We start from the raw sequence: 13,818 nt of genomic DNA, 5'->3' as shown, positions 1-13,818 counted from the left end.
ACCAGAAAAACGTCTTGAAAAGTCCACGAATGTTTTCATAGTCTGTCACGATAAACCTGGAGACACGGAAGAAAAAGAGTGATAAGCTTGACCACATTCGCATTTTAAATGTGTTAAAAATTATAATCAAAAGGCAAACCCCAGGGAAAATATTTGCGATGTATTTTGAAATTGTCTAATTCCTGTAATTGTGAAACTATCCACAGATAAATAAGAAAAAGACAGTGATCTAATGGAAAAATCGGCAGGAACACCGGGAGGAATGCCACAGAAGAAACACTACTCAGTAAACTCCCACCGGATTGCCTGACCTGGGCACTTGTCAGATGTGAGGGGACTGGCACTTTGTAGAAAGGACTTCTTGGAAGCCTATTTGGCAACCATATCCAACAAAATGAAAACAAAAATCACACCCAGCAATGCCTTTTCCAACATAGGGATTCTTTTGATTGTCTAGATCAGGCTGGGACAGCTGACATCCTGACAGTAGGGAGTTGCTCCTCTCTTATTTTCAGGTGCCACATGTTGGAATCTTTTTGTTGAAGCAGGTTTAGCCTATGCTCAGACTAACAGGTGGGACAGACCAGGTGTAACCTGTTCCTGCCCCTCTCCTTGATCTCCTCTCCCTCAGGCCTCCTGTCAAGGGCATTAGGCACAGGGCTGAGAGAGGCCTCTTCTGCCTCCACCTGCCCTCCTGGGCCACAGGACACTCACTCCTCAGCCAGGAGGCCTGGGCTTTGGCCCCTCTCTCATTTCCCTGTGCCCGTTTCTCTGGCCAGCAGGGAAGGAGTAGGTCCCAGGAACTGTGTAAAGGGTCAGAGCCTTGTTCCCCACATGCGGGCCCTGCCTCTCCTCAGGGAGCAGCCATATCTCCCCTAGAACGATTTCCTTTCCTCTTGTGTCCTGTGTCTCTAACTTCTAATGACCCATCACACCTGAATGCTTAAAACACGGGGCAACTTGCAAAACGGAGGAACGTGGGCCTTCCCACACCCAGGGAGGATCAGGGAGGGGAACCCTCTGTGCCCACTGAGTGGAGGTTGGGCACCAGTGGGCGAGGCCACAACACTGCTGGGTGGGGTGCTCCTCTCCGCAACACTGTGGACCATCAGGTCGCCATCTGGCCCTCTGGGAAATGGAAGCTTCAGCCCTCTACTTCCAATAAACGTGCCTTGGGGTTGCCAGACCCCTAAGTCCCTAGCCTCAGGGACTTTCCCCATGCTGAGACCACCCCTCAAAAAGTCAGGCTGGACAGATGACCTCTTGCCTGGGCCCTTGCAGCTGCCCTGGGGACTGATGCTCCCACCCGCTCTATACTGCGGCTGTCTCATGCTGTGATGTGGATTAGTTTTGCCCAGATATGTGAGCTTGCATTTTTCTAAGATGAATCTCATCTAGCTATTTCCGGTTTCCACCTCCAGCTCAGAGAGGTCCCTGGGAGGATCTTCCAAACCTCCCTGTGGACCTTTTCAAAAGTTCACCTTGGTGCTATTTGCACCTGTCCTTGGCCTCTGGGGCCAGGACTCTGCCCTGGCTCAGGGGGCCACCCCTCCTTCGGGTTCCTGTATTTTGGGGGCTGCCTGCCAGCAGCATTCCAGAGAGCATGTGGTCAGGCTGCTGACACTCTAGCCGCTAGTGCTAGCCAGGGGCCTTCCTTTGCTCCCTCCACATCACCGTGGGCTTGGGGTACCTCGTGTGGCAGTCAGCTCAGGCTGACACAATGGAACACCACACTGGAGGCTTGAATAACAGCAACTTACTCCTCACAGTCTGGAGACCCGAAGTCCAAGTCAAAGTGCAGGCAGGTAGACTCTGTCCTGAGGCATCCTCTCTTGGCTCATGTGGCCTCTTCGTGTGCTATGGAGAGACAGTAAGAGAGAGTTTTCTGCCTCGCCCTTTGCCACTAATCCCATCAAAACAGGACCCTACCCTCATGACCCCATTTGACATTATTACCTCCTAAAAGCCCTGTTATCTCCAAATATTGGAGATACTACGTTGACGGTTTGGATTGCCACATAGAAATTTGAGGGAGGCGAGGGAGACAATTCAGTTCATAGCACCCTGTGTTTTTCCATCCTGGCACTGCCGTAATAAACCACAACAAACTGAGTGGCTTCAAACACCAGAAATTTCTTCTCTCCCAGCTCCAGGGGCCAGAGTTCTGAGGTCCATGGCCGTGCTTCCCCTGCAGGCTCTAGGGGAGGGTGCTTCCTGCCTCACAGAGAGGGTCCGGGCAGGTCTGGGCCCGTGGCTGGTCCCTCCAGTGGCTGCCTGCCCTCCCCCCTCCCCCGCTCCCCACCACCCCAACAGTTCTCTCCTCTTTTCTTAAAAAGGCCCCAGTCATTGAACTTAAAGCCCACCCTAACTCAGGATGACCTTGTCTCGAAATGTCTTATCTTAATTACATCTGCAAAGACCCTTATTCCAAATAAGGTCACATTCTGAGGTTCCAGGTGGATGTGAATGGGGCGGGGGGGGGGGGGGTTGGGGGGGGGATGGCCACCATTTACCCTGCTGCCTGAGTCCACAGCTCTGACCTAGGTCAGCTCTGGACTCTGCTGCTGGGGCTCCGTGATCAACCTTGCTGAGCTGCAGAGATCTATCAGAGCTACGGGATTTGGTTTCTGATAGGAATAGATGTGCTAGTGTTAGGTGCTGTGGCTTTCCAAGGGCCTGGAAGTTTGTATAATAAAGACGCTTTATTTTTGAGGAACCATACTGCCTTTTCAGGAGGAGGTGGGTTGCTGATTGGATGGCATCTTAGCCCGTTTGGACAACTATAGTGAATCCACGCACTGGAGGCTTATAAACAACAGATACTTACTTCTCACGGTTCGGGAGGCTGCGGAGGGTTGTGGACTTCTTGCTGTGGTCTCACAGGGTGGAAGGGGTCACACACGGCAGCTCTTTCACAAGGGCCCTGATCCCATCCAGGAGGCTGTACCCTCATGACCTAATTACCTCTCAAGGCCCACCTCCTAAAACCAGGGTTCCAACATGTGAATTTGGGGGTGGGGGGGACCTAGACAGGCTTGGTATAAGAAAGAGGCGGGGAGACTGGAAGGTCAGGATCTGGAGCAGAAAGACACGGCCAGAGGGAGGAGGACAGCCCCTGACTCCCCTCACCACGGGAACGTGGCCTAAGAATGACAGAGAAGAGGGATGTCCTTCAGTGAAGTTCTTTGGGTTCAGCTGGCCAACCAGTCCTGGCTCCACTTGGTTGCCAACAGTGGGGAGCTAGGGGGTCCCAAGGCTTATGAGAAGAGGGGTGTTTGCTGACCCAAACTCCATCATAAGTTAACAAATCATCTCTTCCCACTACAGACTATTCCATTTATATTAGAACAGAATATGACGTTACTACATTCTTGAATGGATGTGACTGAAAGTCAGTAACGGGAAACCTCGCTGGGGTGCGGGGTGGGGGGAGGTTCATGCAGGGGGAGCTCGCGGCCTGAGGTTGACTGCAGACCTCCAGGAAGAGCTGACCTTGACCTTACCTGGATGTGACCTTGCACGTGGTCGTGCTCCCACTACCCCTGCAGTGGACACTGCCCCCACCTCCTGCCAGCAGCTCCGTCAGCAAGAAGCCACCACACTGGCCACTGGAAGTCTCCTCCACACACTGTTCCTTGGAATAGCCCCTCCCAACTTTCTCCTTTTCTCCCCTGTTCCCCCCACTTGCCCCGGTTTAGCCACAACCTGTTTGTCCCGGGTTGTAATCCTCCTTTACTCCTGAGTAAACCCCTCTGTTCCTGGTAAAAGAAATAACTATCAGTGGGGTTTTAGTTGTTGTTGTTTTTAACATTTATTTACTTTTGAGAGACAGAGATAACAGACCGTGAGCTGGGGAGGGGCAGAGAGAAAGGCAGACACAGAATCCGGAGCAGGCTCCAGGCTCTGAGCTGTCAGCACAGAGCCTGACATGGGGCTCAAACCCACCCACCTCGAGATCATGACCTGAGCCAAAGTCGGATTCCCAACCGACTGAGCCACCCAGGCGCCCCAATAACTGTCAGTGTGTATCACTGAGGTTAACAGAACCAATGTCCTTTATTTAGATATTTTCCCATTTACTACTGTTATCATTGCAGTAAAACAAAGATATGAAGATGGGGGTTTCCAGAGTACTTCAAGGCTTCAAGGCTTCAAGGAGAGCCCTGGGCCGGCCAGTCTGGCCGGATTGTCTAGCGGCTAGGGGGTGCGGCGGCGGGGAGGGGCCTCCACAGTGGAGGGGGGAGCCTGTCCCCAGGGCACGGAGAGAAGGCCAGGTGCTGAGCAAGTTCACCTGAGGCGAGAATCGGGGGTGTCACGGTTTGCTGCGGGCCTGACCCAGCAGCTCCCGTGGGGAGTGGGGCTAGGCCTACCCTCACCTCCCCCAGATGTCCTCTGTCTTCCACCCACTTCAAGCTCGTGCTTGGCTTTGTTGCCAGGTATTTGGGCGGCTTTACCAGCCTGTTTCCTGGTTTGTACACATCAGCAATGAAGCGCCCTCCTGCATCAGGTGATGTGCAGACTCAGTGAGAGCTGACGTGTTCAATCAATCACAGCATGTGGGCCTTATCGGGATCCCAGTTCAAATAAACCAGCATAGACAGCAGAATGCGGGAAGCAGCTAGGGAAGTGCGCGCTGACTGATCCTAGCTCTGAGTGCTAACAGAATTGTGGTCAACAGTGACCCCGGTGATATTGAACAGAGAGAGGCAGAGGGAGCCCTTTCATTTAGAAATGCACAATAAAATGTTTCCTGCTGAAATCATGTGATGTCTGGGATTTGCTTCAAATGATGCTGGGGTAGAGGAAAGCGTGGGACACTGTGAAACAAGACGGCGCCATGAACTGATAACTTAGATGCCGGTGATGGAAGGAAGTTCAGCTCATCGACTCTCCACTGGTGCATATGTTTGAAATTTTAATAATAAAATGTTTTTTAAGCATATGCACATACCGTCTCTTCCAGGCACTGTCTTAAGCTCTTTTTTTTTTTTTTTTTAAGTTTATTTTGAGAGAGAGCACATGAGCAGGGGAAGGGCAGAGAGACAGGGGGAGAGAGAGAGAGAGAGAGAGAGAATCCCAATCCACACTGTCTGCACAGAGCCCAACATGGGGCTCGATCTCACAAATCATGAGATCATGACCTGAGCTGAGATGAAGAATCAGACGTCCAAACGACTGAGACACGGAGGTGCCCACATCCTAAGCTCTTTACACATGTCAGCTCATCGACGCCCAGGACATTCCTGTCAGTGGATGACCTTCATGTTCCCATCTTGCTATGGAGGAAATAGAGACACAGAGAGGCCAAGTAACTTGCCTGCATTTGCACAGCTAGTGAATGGCAGTGTTGAGATGTTGTGTTGGCAAAACACTCCTGTGTCTCCTTTACTGTCGCACAACTTCTGAACCCACACTGAGCAGTTCTCTGACACCAGCTGCTGTCCTGAGGTCCAGTTCGGTTCTGACACCGACTGCAGTTGGCGCAGATCCTGTGGGTCAAGGGCTCGGCCACTGCTCCACTTCTGCCAACCTGCAGTCCCGGTGCTTCTGCGCCTTTGACTGACTGGCTGCAAATCGGGGTTCCCTGGAAGCCCTCCTTGATTCAGTCATGTGTTAGAGCGGCTCACAGGACTCAGGAAAACAGTCTGCCTCCTAGAGTGCTTTTTACAGAGGATATTAAGGGATAGGAATGAGCGGCTAGATGAAGAGTCACACAGGACAAGATCCAGAAGGGTGCGGGGCACAGGTGATTCCTGCCCCAGGGAGATGGAGTGTGCCATGGCGAGGTCTCTGAACCCTGTACTTCAGGGATTTTATGGGGGTCTCCTCTCGGGGGCAGGGCCCATCATTGACCAAACCACCAGCCCCTCTCCCTTCCCTGGAGGATGGGAGTGAGGCGGAATGCTCTAGGCTCCTAATCATGGCTGAATCTTTCTGGTGACCACCCCCCTGAAGCCAACCACACTCTCCTCTTAGAACAAAAGACATTCCCTTCACCCAGGAAATTCCAAGAGATTTAGGAACTCTGTGTCTGGGATGGGATCAGAGACCGAATATTGGGACAAAACATGTGCCCAGTGCTCTCGTCACTTAGGAAATTACAACGGCTTTGGGAGCTCTGTATCAGGAAGTGGGGGCAGACACCCATATGCGTATTTTCCATTATTTCACAGATGTGACCCAAGAAGCCTGTCTCCATCACGGACACCCCCAGGCTGTGTGCTTCCTAGAAGCCCAGATGGTTATGTAACAAACTGTTACTGGTTCTCTCTGGGAAGGGGTTACATTCAGTAAGACCTACCATACTCACTTTGCTCTATCTGCCTATTTGTATTTTCTGATTTTTCTACAATGAGCACCCACCACTTGCATGATAAGGAACTTGGAAATAAGAAGGGTGTTCAGTACATCCGCAGCCAGCGGCTGTGAGGAGTTGCAACTTTGCCAAGTGGGGATGCCGAGCCCGCTGGGGTGCAGGGGTGGGGCAGGGGTCGGGTGGGCAGGGGCACCAGACACTCTGAGACACCACCATCCCCACCCCCGTTTCTGATGACTCCAAGCTGGCAGAATTGCAGACCCAGCAGCAAGGTTGACGGGACCTCCTGATGTCCAGTTCAGCACTAGCACTGGGAGTCCTGCCCCCTCAAGAGCACTCGTTTCAGGAAGTGACATCTCAAGGGGGAGCAGGGTCAAGTGACCACCTCCGCATCACATCTGACCCCCACATCAACCTGGATGGGGTAGGGTTACTTCTCTCCACACCCTCACTGGGTGCGTCTGACCTTCTCCTCCCCCATTAGTCACCCCCAAATCCACAGAGCCTCATTCATGCCCCTGTGCTCAGGCCTGTGTGACCAGCTGTCCACAGGGCGTGGCCCCAACCCTGGCCTACCCCTCCACTCCCCTCTACAGACTCTTCCTGTGGGCCTCTCTCAGACCTCCACCCACCAGTTACAAACGTAGATACATAATGAAAATAATATGAAGAAATTAATCAATAAGCAAAAGGGTAGGAGGGAACGTTTACAAGAAAATAACTATATTGTTCCTTAATGGGTGATTACACAAAGGAACGTTTTTAGAATTAGGTAATGCCAAGAAGCATAGATGTAGATGACGCATGCTACAAGGAAACTGCTAACAAATACAATGCCACACTTGCCACAATAAAGCGGCCAGTCTAACACACTGTTGTTGTCTCTGTCCATTTGTTATTTTCCCCAATGCTGTTCATCCTTCTGGAACCCCTGGCCCTGCTGGAGCTGAACTCCAGCACAGGACTGGGGGTAGGTGATTTGAGAGGAGGAAGTCCTGGGCCTACGTGGTATGGACTGGGTGGGGGACATTTTTGTAAAGGCCCCAGCGCAGAAGTGGGGGAGGGGCAGAAGGAGCCAGCCCAGAAGTCTGGGTGACCCTAACAGACTGGACAGGGCAATCCTGTCCAGGAGAAGAAGTTCCCAGAAGGAGTGTGATGGCCCTGGGCAGTCCCTGGGGTTTGGTAAGAGTGCCAGGCCTAGGTGCAGCAGCCTGGGACCGAGGAAGGAGGAAAAAGAGGCTGAGAAGCTTGGCTGTCAGGAGGGGCTAGAGACAGAGCAGGTGCTGGTGTTAGCCCTCAGGACTCAGGGTGCCACAGAGGCCCTGGGAGCATTCCGGAACCCCTCGGACAGCTGGAGCTGTGGAACTGGGGTGCACGCCTGCTGAGGGCCCCCCTCCTCCATCAGAGCTGGTTTGCACTTCTGGTTTTCATTGGCTGGGCTTTGGCACAGATCTGTAGACACACAGGCAAGAATATGAATACCTTAACCACAAGCTGATTACAAAATTGCTAATGCCATAGTGTGTTTCTTATATTGTCCTGGGATTTCAACTTTTTTTTTTTTTTTAAGCATTTACTTATTTTGCAGAGAGAGAGACAGAGCACAAGCAGGTGAGGGGCAGAGAGAGAAAAGCACACAGAATCTGAAGCAGGCTCCAGGCTCTGAGCTGTCAGCACAGAGCCCAACGCGGGTTGAACCCATGAACCGTGCATGACCTGAGCCGAAGTTGGACACTCAACTGACTGAGCCACCCAGGTGCCCCACAGATTTCAGCTTTGACATCTTCCTCCACCAGACTGAGTGTTTTCATACCTTCGTAAGAGTTTGGTAATCTCTCCAGACTCAGAATATCATCTGCAGCAAAGACTGTTACTAATTCCTCAACATCTATTATCTCCTTCTTGTTCAGTAATAGGACTCCTGAAATTTCGCTAGTACAAGGCCATCGGAAAAAGACTACACTTCTCAGCTTCCCTTGTAGCTACGGCCTGTGACTGAGTTCAGGCCAAGGTCAATGGAATCAACTTGGAGCTTTGTGTGAGCTTGTAGAAAATGTTCTTAAAGGAAAAAGTTGCGCTCTACTATTTCTTTCTTCCTTTCTACTGCCTGGGATGATGTAATGATGGTTGGATCTCAAGCAGCTATTTTGCACCAAGATATGGAAGCCATAAGTTGAGAATGGGGGAATAATGAGAGGAGAGGAGCTGGAATCTCTGATTGTTGTCAGGCTGCTATGCCAGCTCTGGACTGCTTACCTCTGATTTGTGTATGTGGGAAAATAACCTCATCTTATGTTAGCCATCATTGGGTTTTCCATCACTCGTATATGACCTTGTCTTGATGGAAAAGCCCGGTTTGGATAAGTGGAAGTTGCAGGTTACAAAGGGTCGATCAATCGTCCTGTGTCACTCCACTGGGACACAAGGGCCCTCTGTGCTTCCTGAGAATATTCAAACCTAAGTATTAGACTGAGTGGTTTTGTTTTGTTTTGTTTTGTTTTTATTAAAGTTTTACTTGGTATGTTATGGAGCTCTTAAATCCTATTGTTCAAGCAGATTTTACATTTTGGAGACTTTGTATCTTTTCCAGAAATGATGCAGTCAGTGCCTGATGCACTGTCTTCTCCGGGACGTTGGCCTAAGCCATCAGAGTGCTCCAGCACGTGGGTGTCACTTTAATTAGAGTGCTCAGTTATGATTAGTCGGAGTTTGTTACCCTTCCAGAAGACGAAGGGGACTCTCGGCTATTCTTCATCGTGACGCTCACAGACAGGACCTACGGTGGTTCTCTGGACCCCGGTGCTCGTGGGGGGCACCAGCCACAGCCACACGGCCGTTCTTACACAGTTCCCGCGCACTCTGCCGTCCGGCCCACAGGATCCTGTGAAGGTGTTTGTGGTGTATTCAGACCTTTAGCAGATATTCACTCACGGCCTCATGTGCCAGGCGTTCCTCTAAACAGGAAGATGCAGAAATAAATGTCACAGCTCCAAACCCTGGCCTTGTGAAGCCAGCATTGCTGGTCGGGGACAGATAGTCGGGGACAGAAAATAAACACACGAGGTAAGTGTCAGCTCTCGCCCAGCGACCAACCACCCAGCTCAGCAGATAGAAACAATCACATGTATTAGCTCACACTCCTGTCTGAGCCCGGCTTGGTGGTCCCCTGGTTGCCCTCATGGTACCCCTGGCAGGGTGCCGGCCTCATAGGGGCTCAGCTTGGTCCAGTGGCCTGTCCTCTAGCCAGCTGGCCCAGGTGGGCCCCCACAGTTCTGGGAGGTTGGGGGGAGGGGGCGGGGGACATTGCAAGTACTTCTTCAAGCCTCTCCTTGAACCGGGTCTGTCCCTGTGCCACTGGGTAGAATAGCCATGTGGCCAAGCCTGTGAGTGTCCTACAAAGTTACAGGGCAAAGGGCATCAGCACAGGAAGGCCACTCAGTCAGAGCCATCAGTGCTGTCGGGATAGCCCAATGGGTCCATACGTCAGACATGAAGTGGGGGGGGGGTCGTCAGGTGGGTTGTTTCGGCAGATGTAGGGGGCTGAAGCTCTACGCAGGGCAGTGGGGGAAGCCGCAGTGAGCAGGGGTCTTTGTAAAAGTAGTGATGTTTGAGGAAAAGGTGTGCAAATAGAAGGAACAGCAAATACATCCCCAGGATAGAACATGCCCCATGCTGGTAGCATTTTCTCCTACTAAAATCAGGGACATGTTGAATTAGACTGTGGGGTCAGGGGAGGGTGTCTCAGGGGCTAATGCAATACCTTGCTCCCTGAAGTCCCTGTGGACAGGCTGGGCCTGTCAGGCCTGTCAACTTCAGGGCCACAGGACACTTCTTTCGCAGCCACAGCGCATGTCAGGGCAGGAAACGTTCTGGGCGGGATGCAGGGGCACACGCTCATTTGTGAGGCCGGCATCCAATTTCCTGAGAAGACAATCTGGGGGCCTGCCCAACCCTGCCCTTGCACAGGTGGACAGGTGCAGTCATGTGTGGTGTGCACACGGCTGACCCTCTGGTTGTGTCTCATTGGAACAAGGGGTAGGTTAGAGTCCGGTCACAGGGTCCCAGCCCTTTCTGGGACACCTAGTGAGCTCAAGTTCTGGGGTGTGGAGGGGCCTGGGGGGACAGTGAAAGCTGATGACACAGGTGTCTCTGGGGTGGCCTGTCAGGGCTCAGCTGCTGTAGAGGGTGCATCAGCCAGGGTTCTCCAGGGAAACAGAACCCATAGGATACATTTGTGTGTATGTATAAATATATGGGTAGATAGATAGGTAAAATATACCTGTGTAGACATATAATATACATAGAGAGACGGATCTATCACTCAGGTTTGGCACATGGAGTTATGGAGGCTGAGAATATTGCTGTCTGACAGCTGGAGGCCCAGGAAGTGGGGACTGCAGTTCAGTCCACACCCGAAGGCCTGAGAAGCTGGGGAGATGATGTACCAGGACAGGCAGGAGAAGATTCCATCTCGGCTCAAGCAGAGACAGGGGTCCACCTGCTTGGGGGAGCACCGTCTGCTTTTCTCGGCACACTGATCCAGATGCAGGCACGTCTGACCAGAGGACATCTGACCAGCTCCCTGGGCACCCCCGGCCCCACCAGTGACACATGGCTAGCAGTCACCATGGCTTTCTGCTCTTTGCAGCCACAGGATTCTGAGTGACAGCGCCCCGAGTCTTCCTAGGAGGTGTTAAGTCAATGAGAATTTTATAATGGGAAAGACAGCAGTGAGCACATTTTAGTCGGCATTTTCATGATTTTTCATGAGGTCAATATTTTTGTGTCTATTCACTGGCCACTTACGTTTCTACTTTAGTGAAGTGCCTGATTGTGTCTCATCGCTGACTTTAAAAAGTGGAGACAAAGTCAAACTGGTTTAAAATGTAAATAATTTTCTTTAACAGCTTTGTTTTATCAAAGACACTGTTTTTCGGGCAGAGCTTTCTAGAGTCACCTGCGGGAGTCCGTGTGCCCTTGTCATGAGGCAGCCATACCGTCATCACCCCATTGTCCAGAACAGAGAAACTGAGGCTCAGAGAGCACCTCTGGGGTCACAATGGGCCCCTAAAATGCTGTCTGGGGATGTAGGTCCTTCCCCAGTGTTCTGTCTTTTGATTTAATTTTCAGTATGTTTCGAACAGAAAGCTAAAACTTCTATCCAGCTGACATTCTTGAGATTTCCTTCTACTGTTTCTCCTGAGAGGTTTCTCCCAAGAGGGATATAAACACAGATTCCTGTGTTTTCCTTGAATACTGTGACATCTATATCTTCAGTCCATTAGGAGTTCATTTGGAGGCTCCTGGGTGGCTCGGTCGGTTAAGCGTCAGACTTCAGCTCAGGTCATAATCTTGTGGCTCGTGAGTTCGAGTCTTGTGTCCGGCTGTCCCCTCTCAGCACAAAGCCTGGAGCCTGCTTCGGATCCTCTGTCCCCCACCCTCTCTATACCCCTCCCCCGCTCACACTCTCTGTCTCAAACATAAATAAATATTTTAAAAAAAGAGTTTGGAACTGAACAACCCCTGCTCCCCTGGGAACGACACTGGCCAGTTGTGACCCTGTTTGGCTACACGCTGTCCTCCCAGTGTGGAAGAGACTCAGGGCACTGGAAGCCCGCCCCCAGCCGGCCAGCAGCGCCCCCGCGGCTGTGGTGACCCCCGTTTCCCCAGGGGCTGGGCCCTGCGGTGAGTGGAAGGAATCCGGGTGAACTCCGCTCACTCAGCAGTGCTGGCCCAGCAAACTGGGCAGGGACACCGGACGGTGGAAAATCACATGTGGTTTTCAAGTTGTCAGAAACCCAGGAGATTGTTCTTCCAGTTGTGTGGATGGCTAGGCTCCATCTGCGAGACCCCAGGCCCCATGGCTCTGGAAACCACCCTTCTTGCGGGTCCAACCAGCCTAGCCCCCCTGGTGACATCCAGACTGCAGACAAGGGGGCACTTCTGGGGGCCTCTCCAGAGAGAGAGGAGCAGAAGGACCTGGTGGGCCTGGGTCCTCCTCCCTCAGTCCCTGGAGACAGACCCAGGGCTCTAGGAGACAGAGAGGAGCTGGAGACTGATGCCCCGGCCTGCCGTCCAGAGCCCAGCCTTCCTGCCATCTGAGGTAGGCTGGCCAACGGGGCCATGGAGGAAGGCCCCTCAGAAGGCCCCACTCGGCCATATCTGAACTCTGGCTCTGTTCCCCCCGAGGCCCGGCCTTCCATATCTGAGCTGCTTCCTCAGAGGACCCAGGAGCCTCCCAGGCTCAGCCCTCCTGCTTGCCCTGGCCCCTGTGTTCTGTGCTGCCCCATCTACACCCCGGGCACGCTGGTGCTGCTGGTGGTGAATTTCCCACCTCTGCCCAGGCTGGGTCACTAGGTGTCTATTGGTGACACTTGGGCCTCAGCAGAGGAGCCAGGGCCGCCATGGCCCCATAGCCTCGTGCCAGAGGCCCCAGAGCCCACATAGAGAGAGCATAAACCACTGCCCCATCTGCTGTCCACACGCCACCACCTGAGTCGTGGGTGACTGGTGGGGGAGTCCCAGGGTGGGGGTAGAGTCTTCCCCCCGACCCGCCTTTTCTTCCACAGAGCAGGACGCTACTTCCCGGCAGGTCACTGCCCTCCTCTGCCCTCTGTCCTCTGGGGGTTCAGTCACTGACTTGCCCTTCCCTCCAGACTGTCTCAGAGAAAGGCTACCCCATGGCTCTCTGGGCCACACTGAGGCTGAGTGCTCCATAAGGGCCTGTTTAGGGAACCAGTGAGCCACAGTCAGGGACCCATGCCACAGAGGCCTGGGGACCCAAAAGTGAGGGTGCTGGCACCAGGGGGGTGGCAGCTGTGGTCTGGAGACTGGGGGTCGGAGGGCAATGAGATGGTGCACTTTCCAGCCGCAGCAAAATGGGGGAGGCAGTCCCCAGCTGGGGTGGCTGCCTGGCCTGAGGTTGTCTTTTGGCCCAGAGGTTGGCTCTTCCCCAGAAGGGCCAGTAGAGGGCCTCCTTCCTGTCCCCCCAGGTCCCCTGACCCCCACACCATGCCCCCCATTACCTAGATGTGCAAAATTAGTGCTTATGTGGATGACCCACATTTGGAAAGAAGGAACCCTGAGGTGTGTGTGGGGGGGGACCGAGCCAAGGTCACCCGGGGCACCCCAGGATGGGACTGACCCTCATGCTTCTCAAGGCCCAGGCCAGCCCTGCCTCAAGGCCCTAGCTGTCCGAGCTGCAAACACAGATGCTAACCCTGCTACTTGGGGACCGTCCCCAATGGGACTCCCTTCCTGTTGGGGGAAGGGGCCCTGGTGGTCCTGGAGCCACCCTCCTCGTGCAGACTAGTCAACCCAAGTGTTCAAGGTCACAGGCCTAAGACTGACTCCTGGGAAATCTCCTCTCCCTCCTGTCCCAGGCCAATCCCTTCGGACCCAGATCAAAGCTTCCATCTCCCTCCCCACCCCTGTGGGGCTGACCTCACCAGATGGGAAAGAGGGTTCCATTCTTTCTTTCCTGTTCTTCTCCACCTCCTCGC

The sequence above is a fragment of the Neofelis nebulosa genome, chromosome 4 (assembly GCF_028018385.1).
Source record: "Neofelis nebulosa isolate mNeoNeb1 chromosome 4, mNeoNeb1.pri, whole genome shotgun sequence".
Lineage (NCBI taxonomy): Eukaryota > Metazoa > Chordata > Mammalia > Carnivora > Felidae > Neofelis > Neofelis nebulosa.
This window is presented reverse-complemented; position numbering follows the sequence as displayed.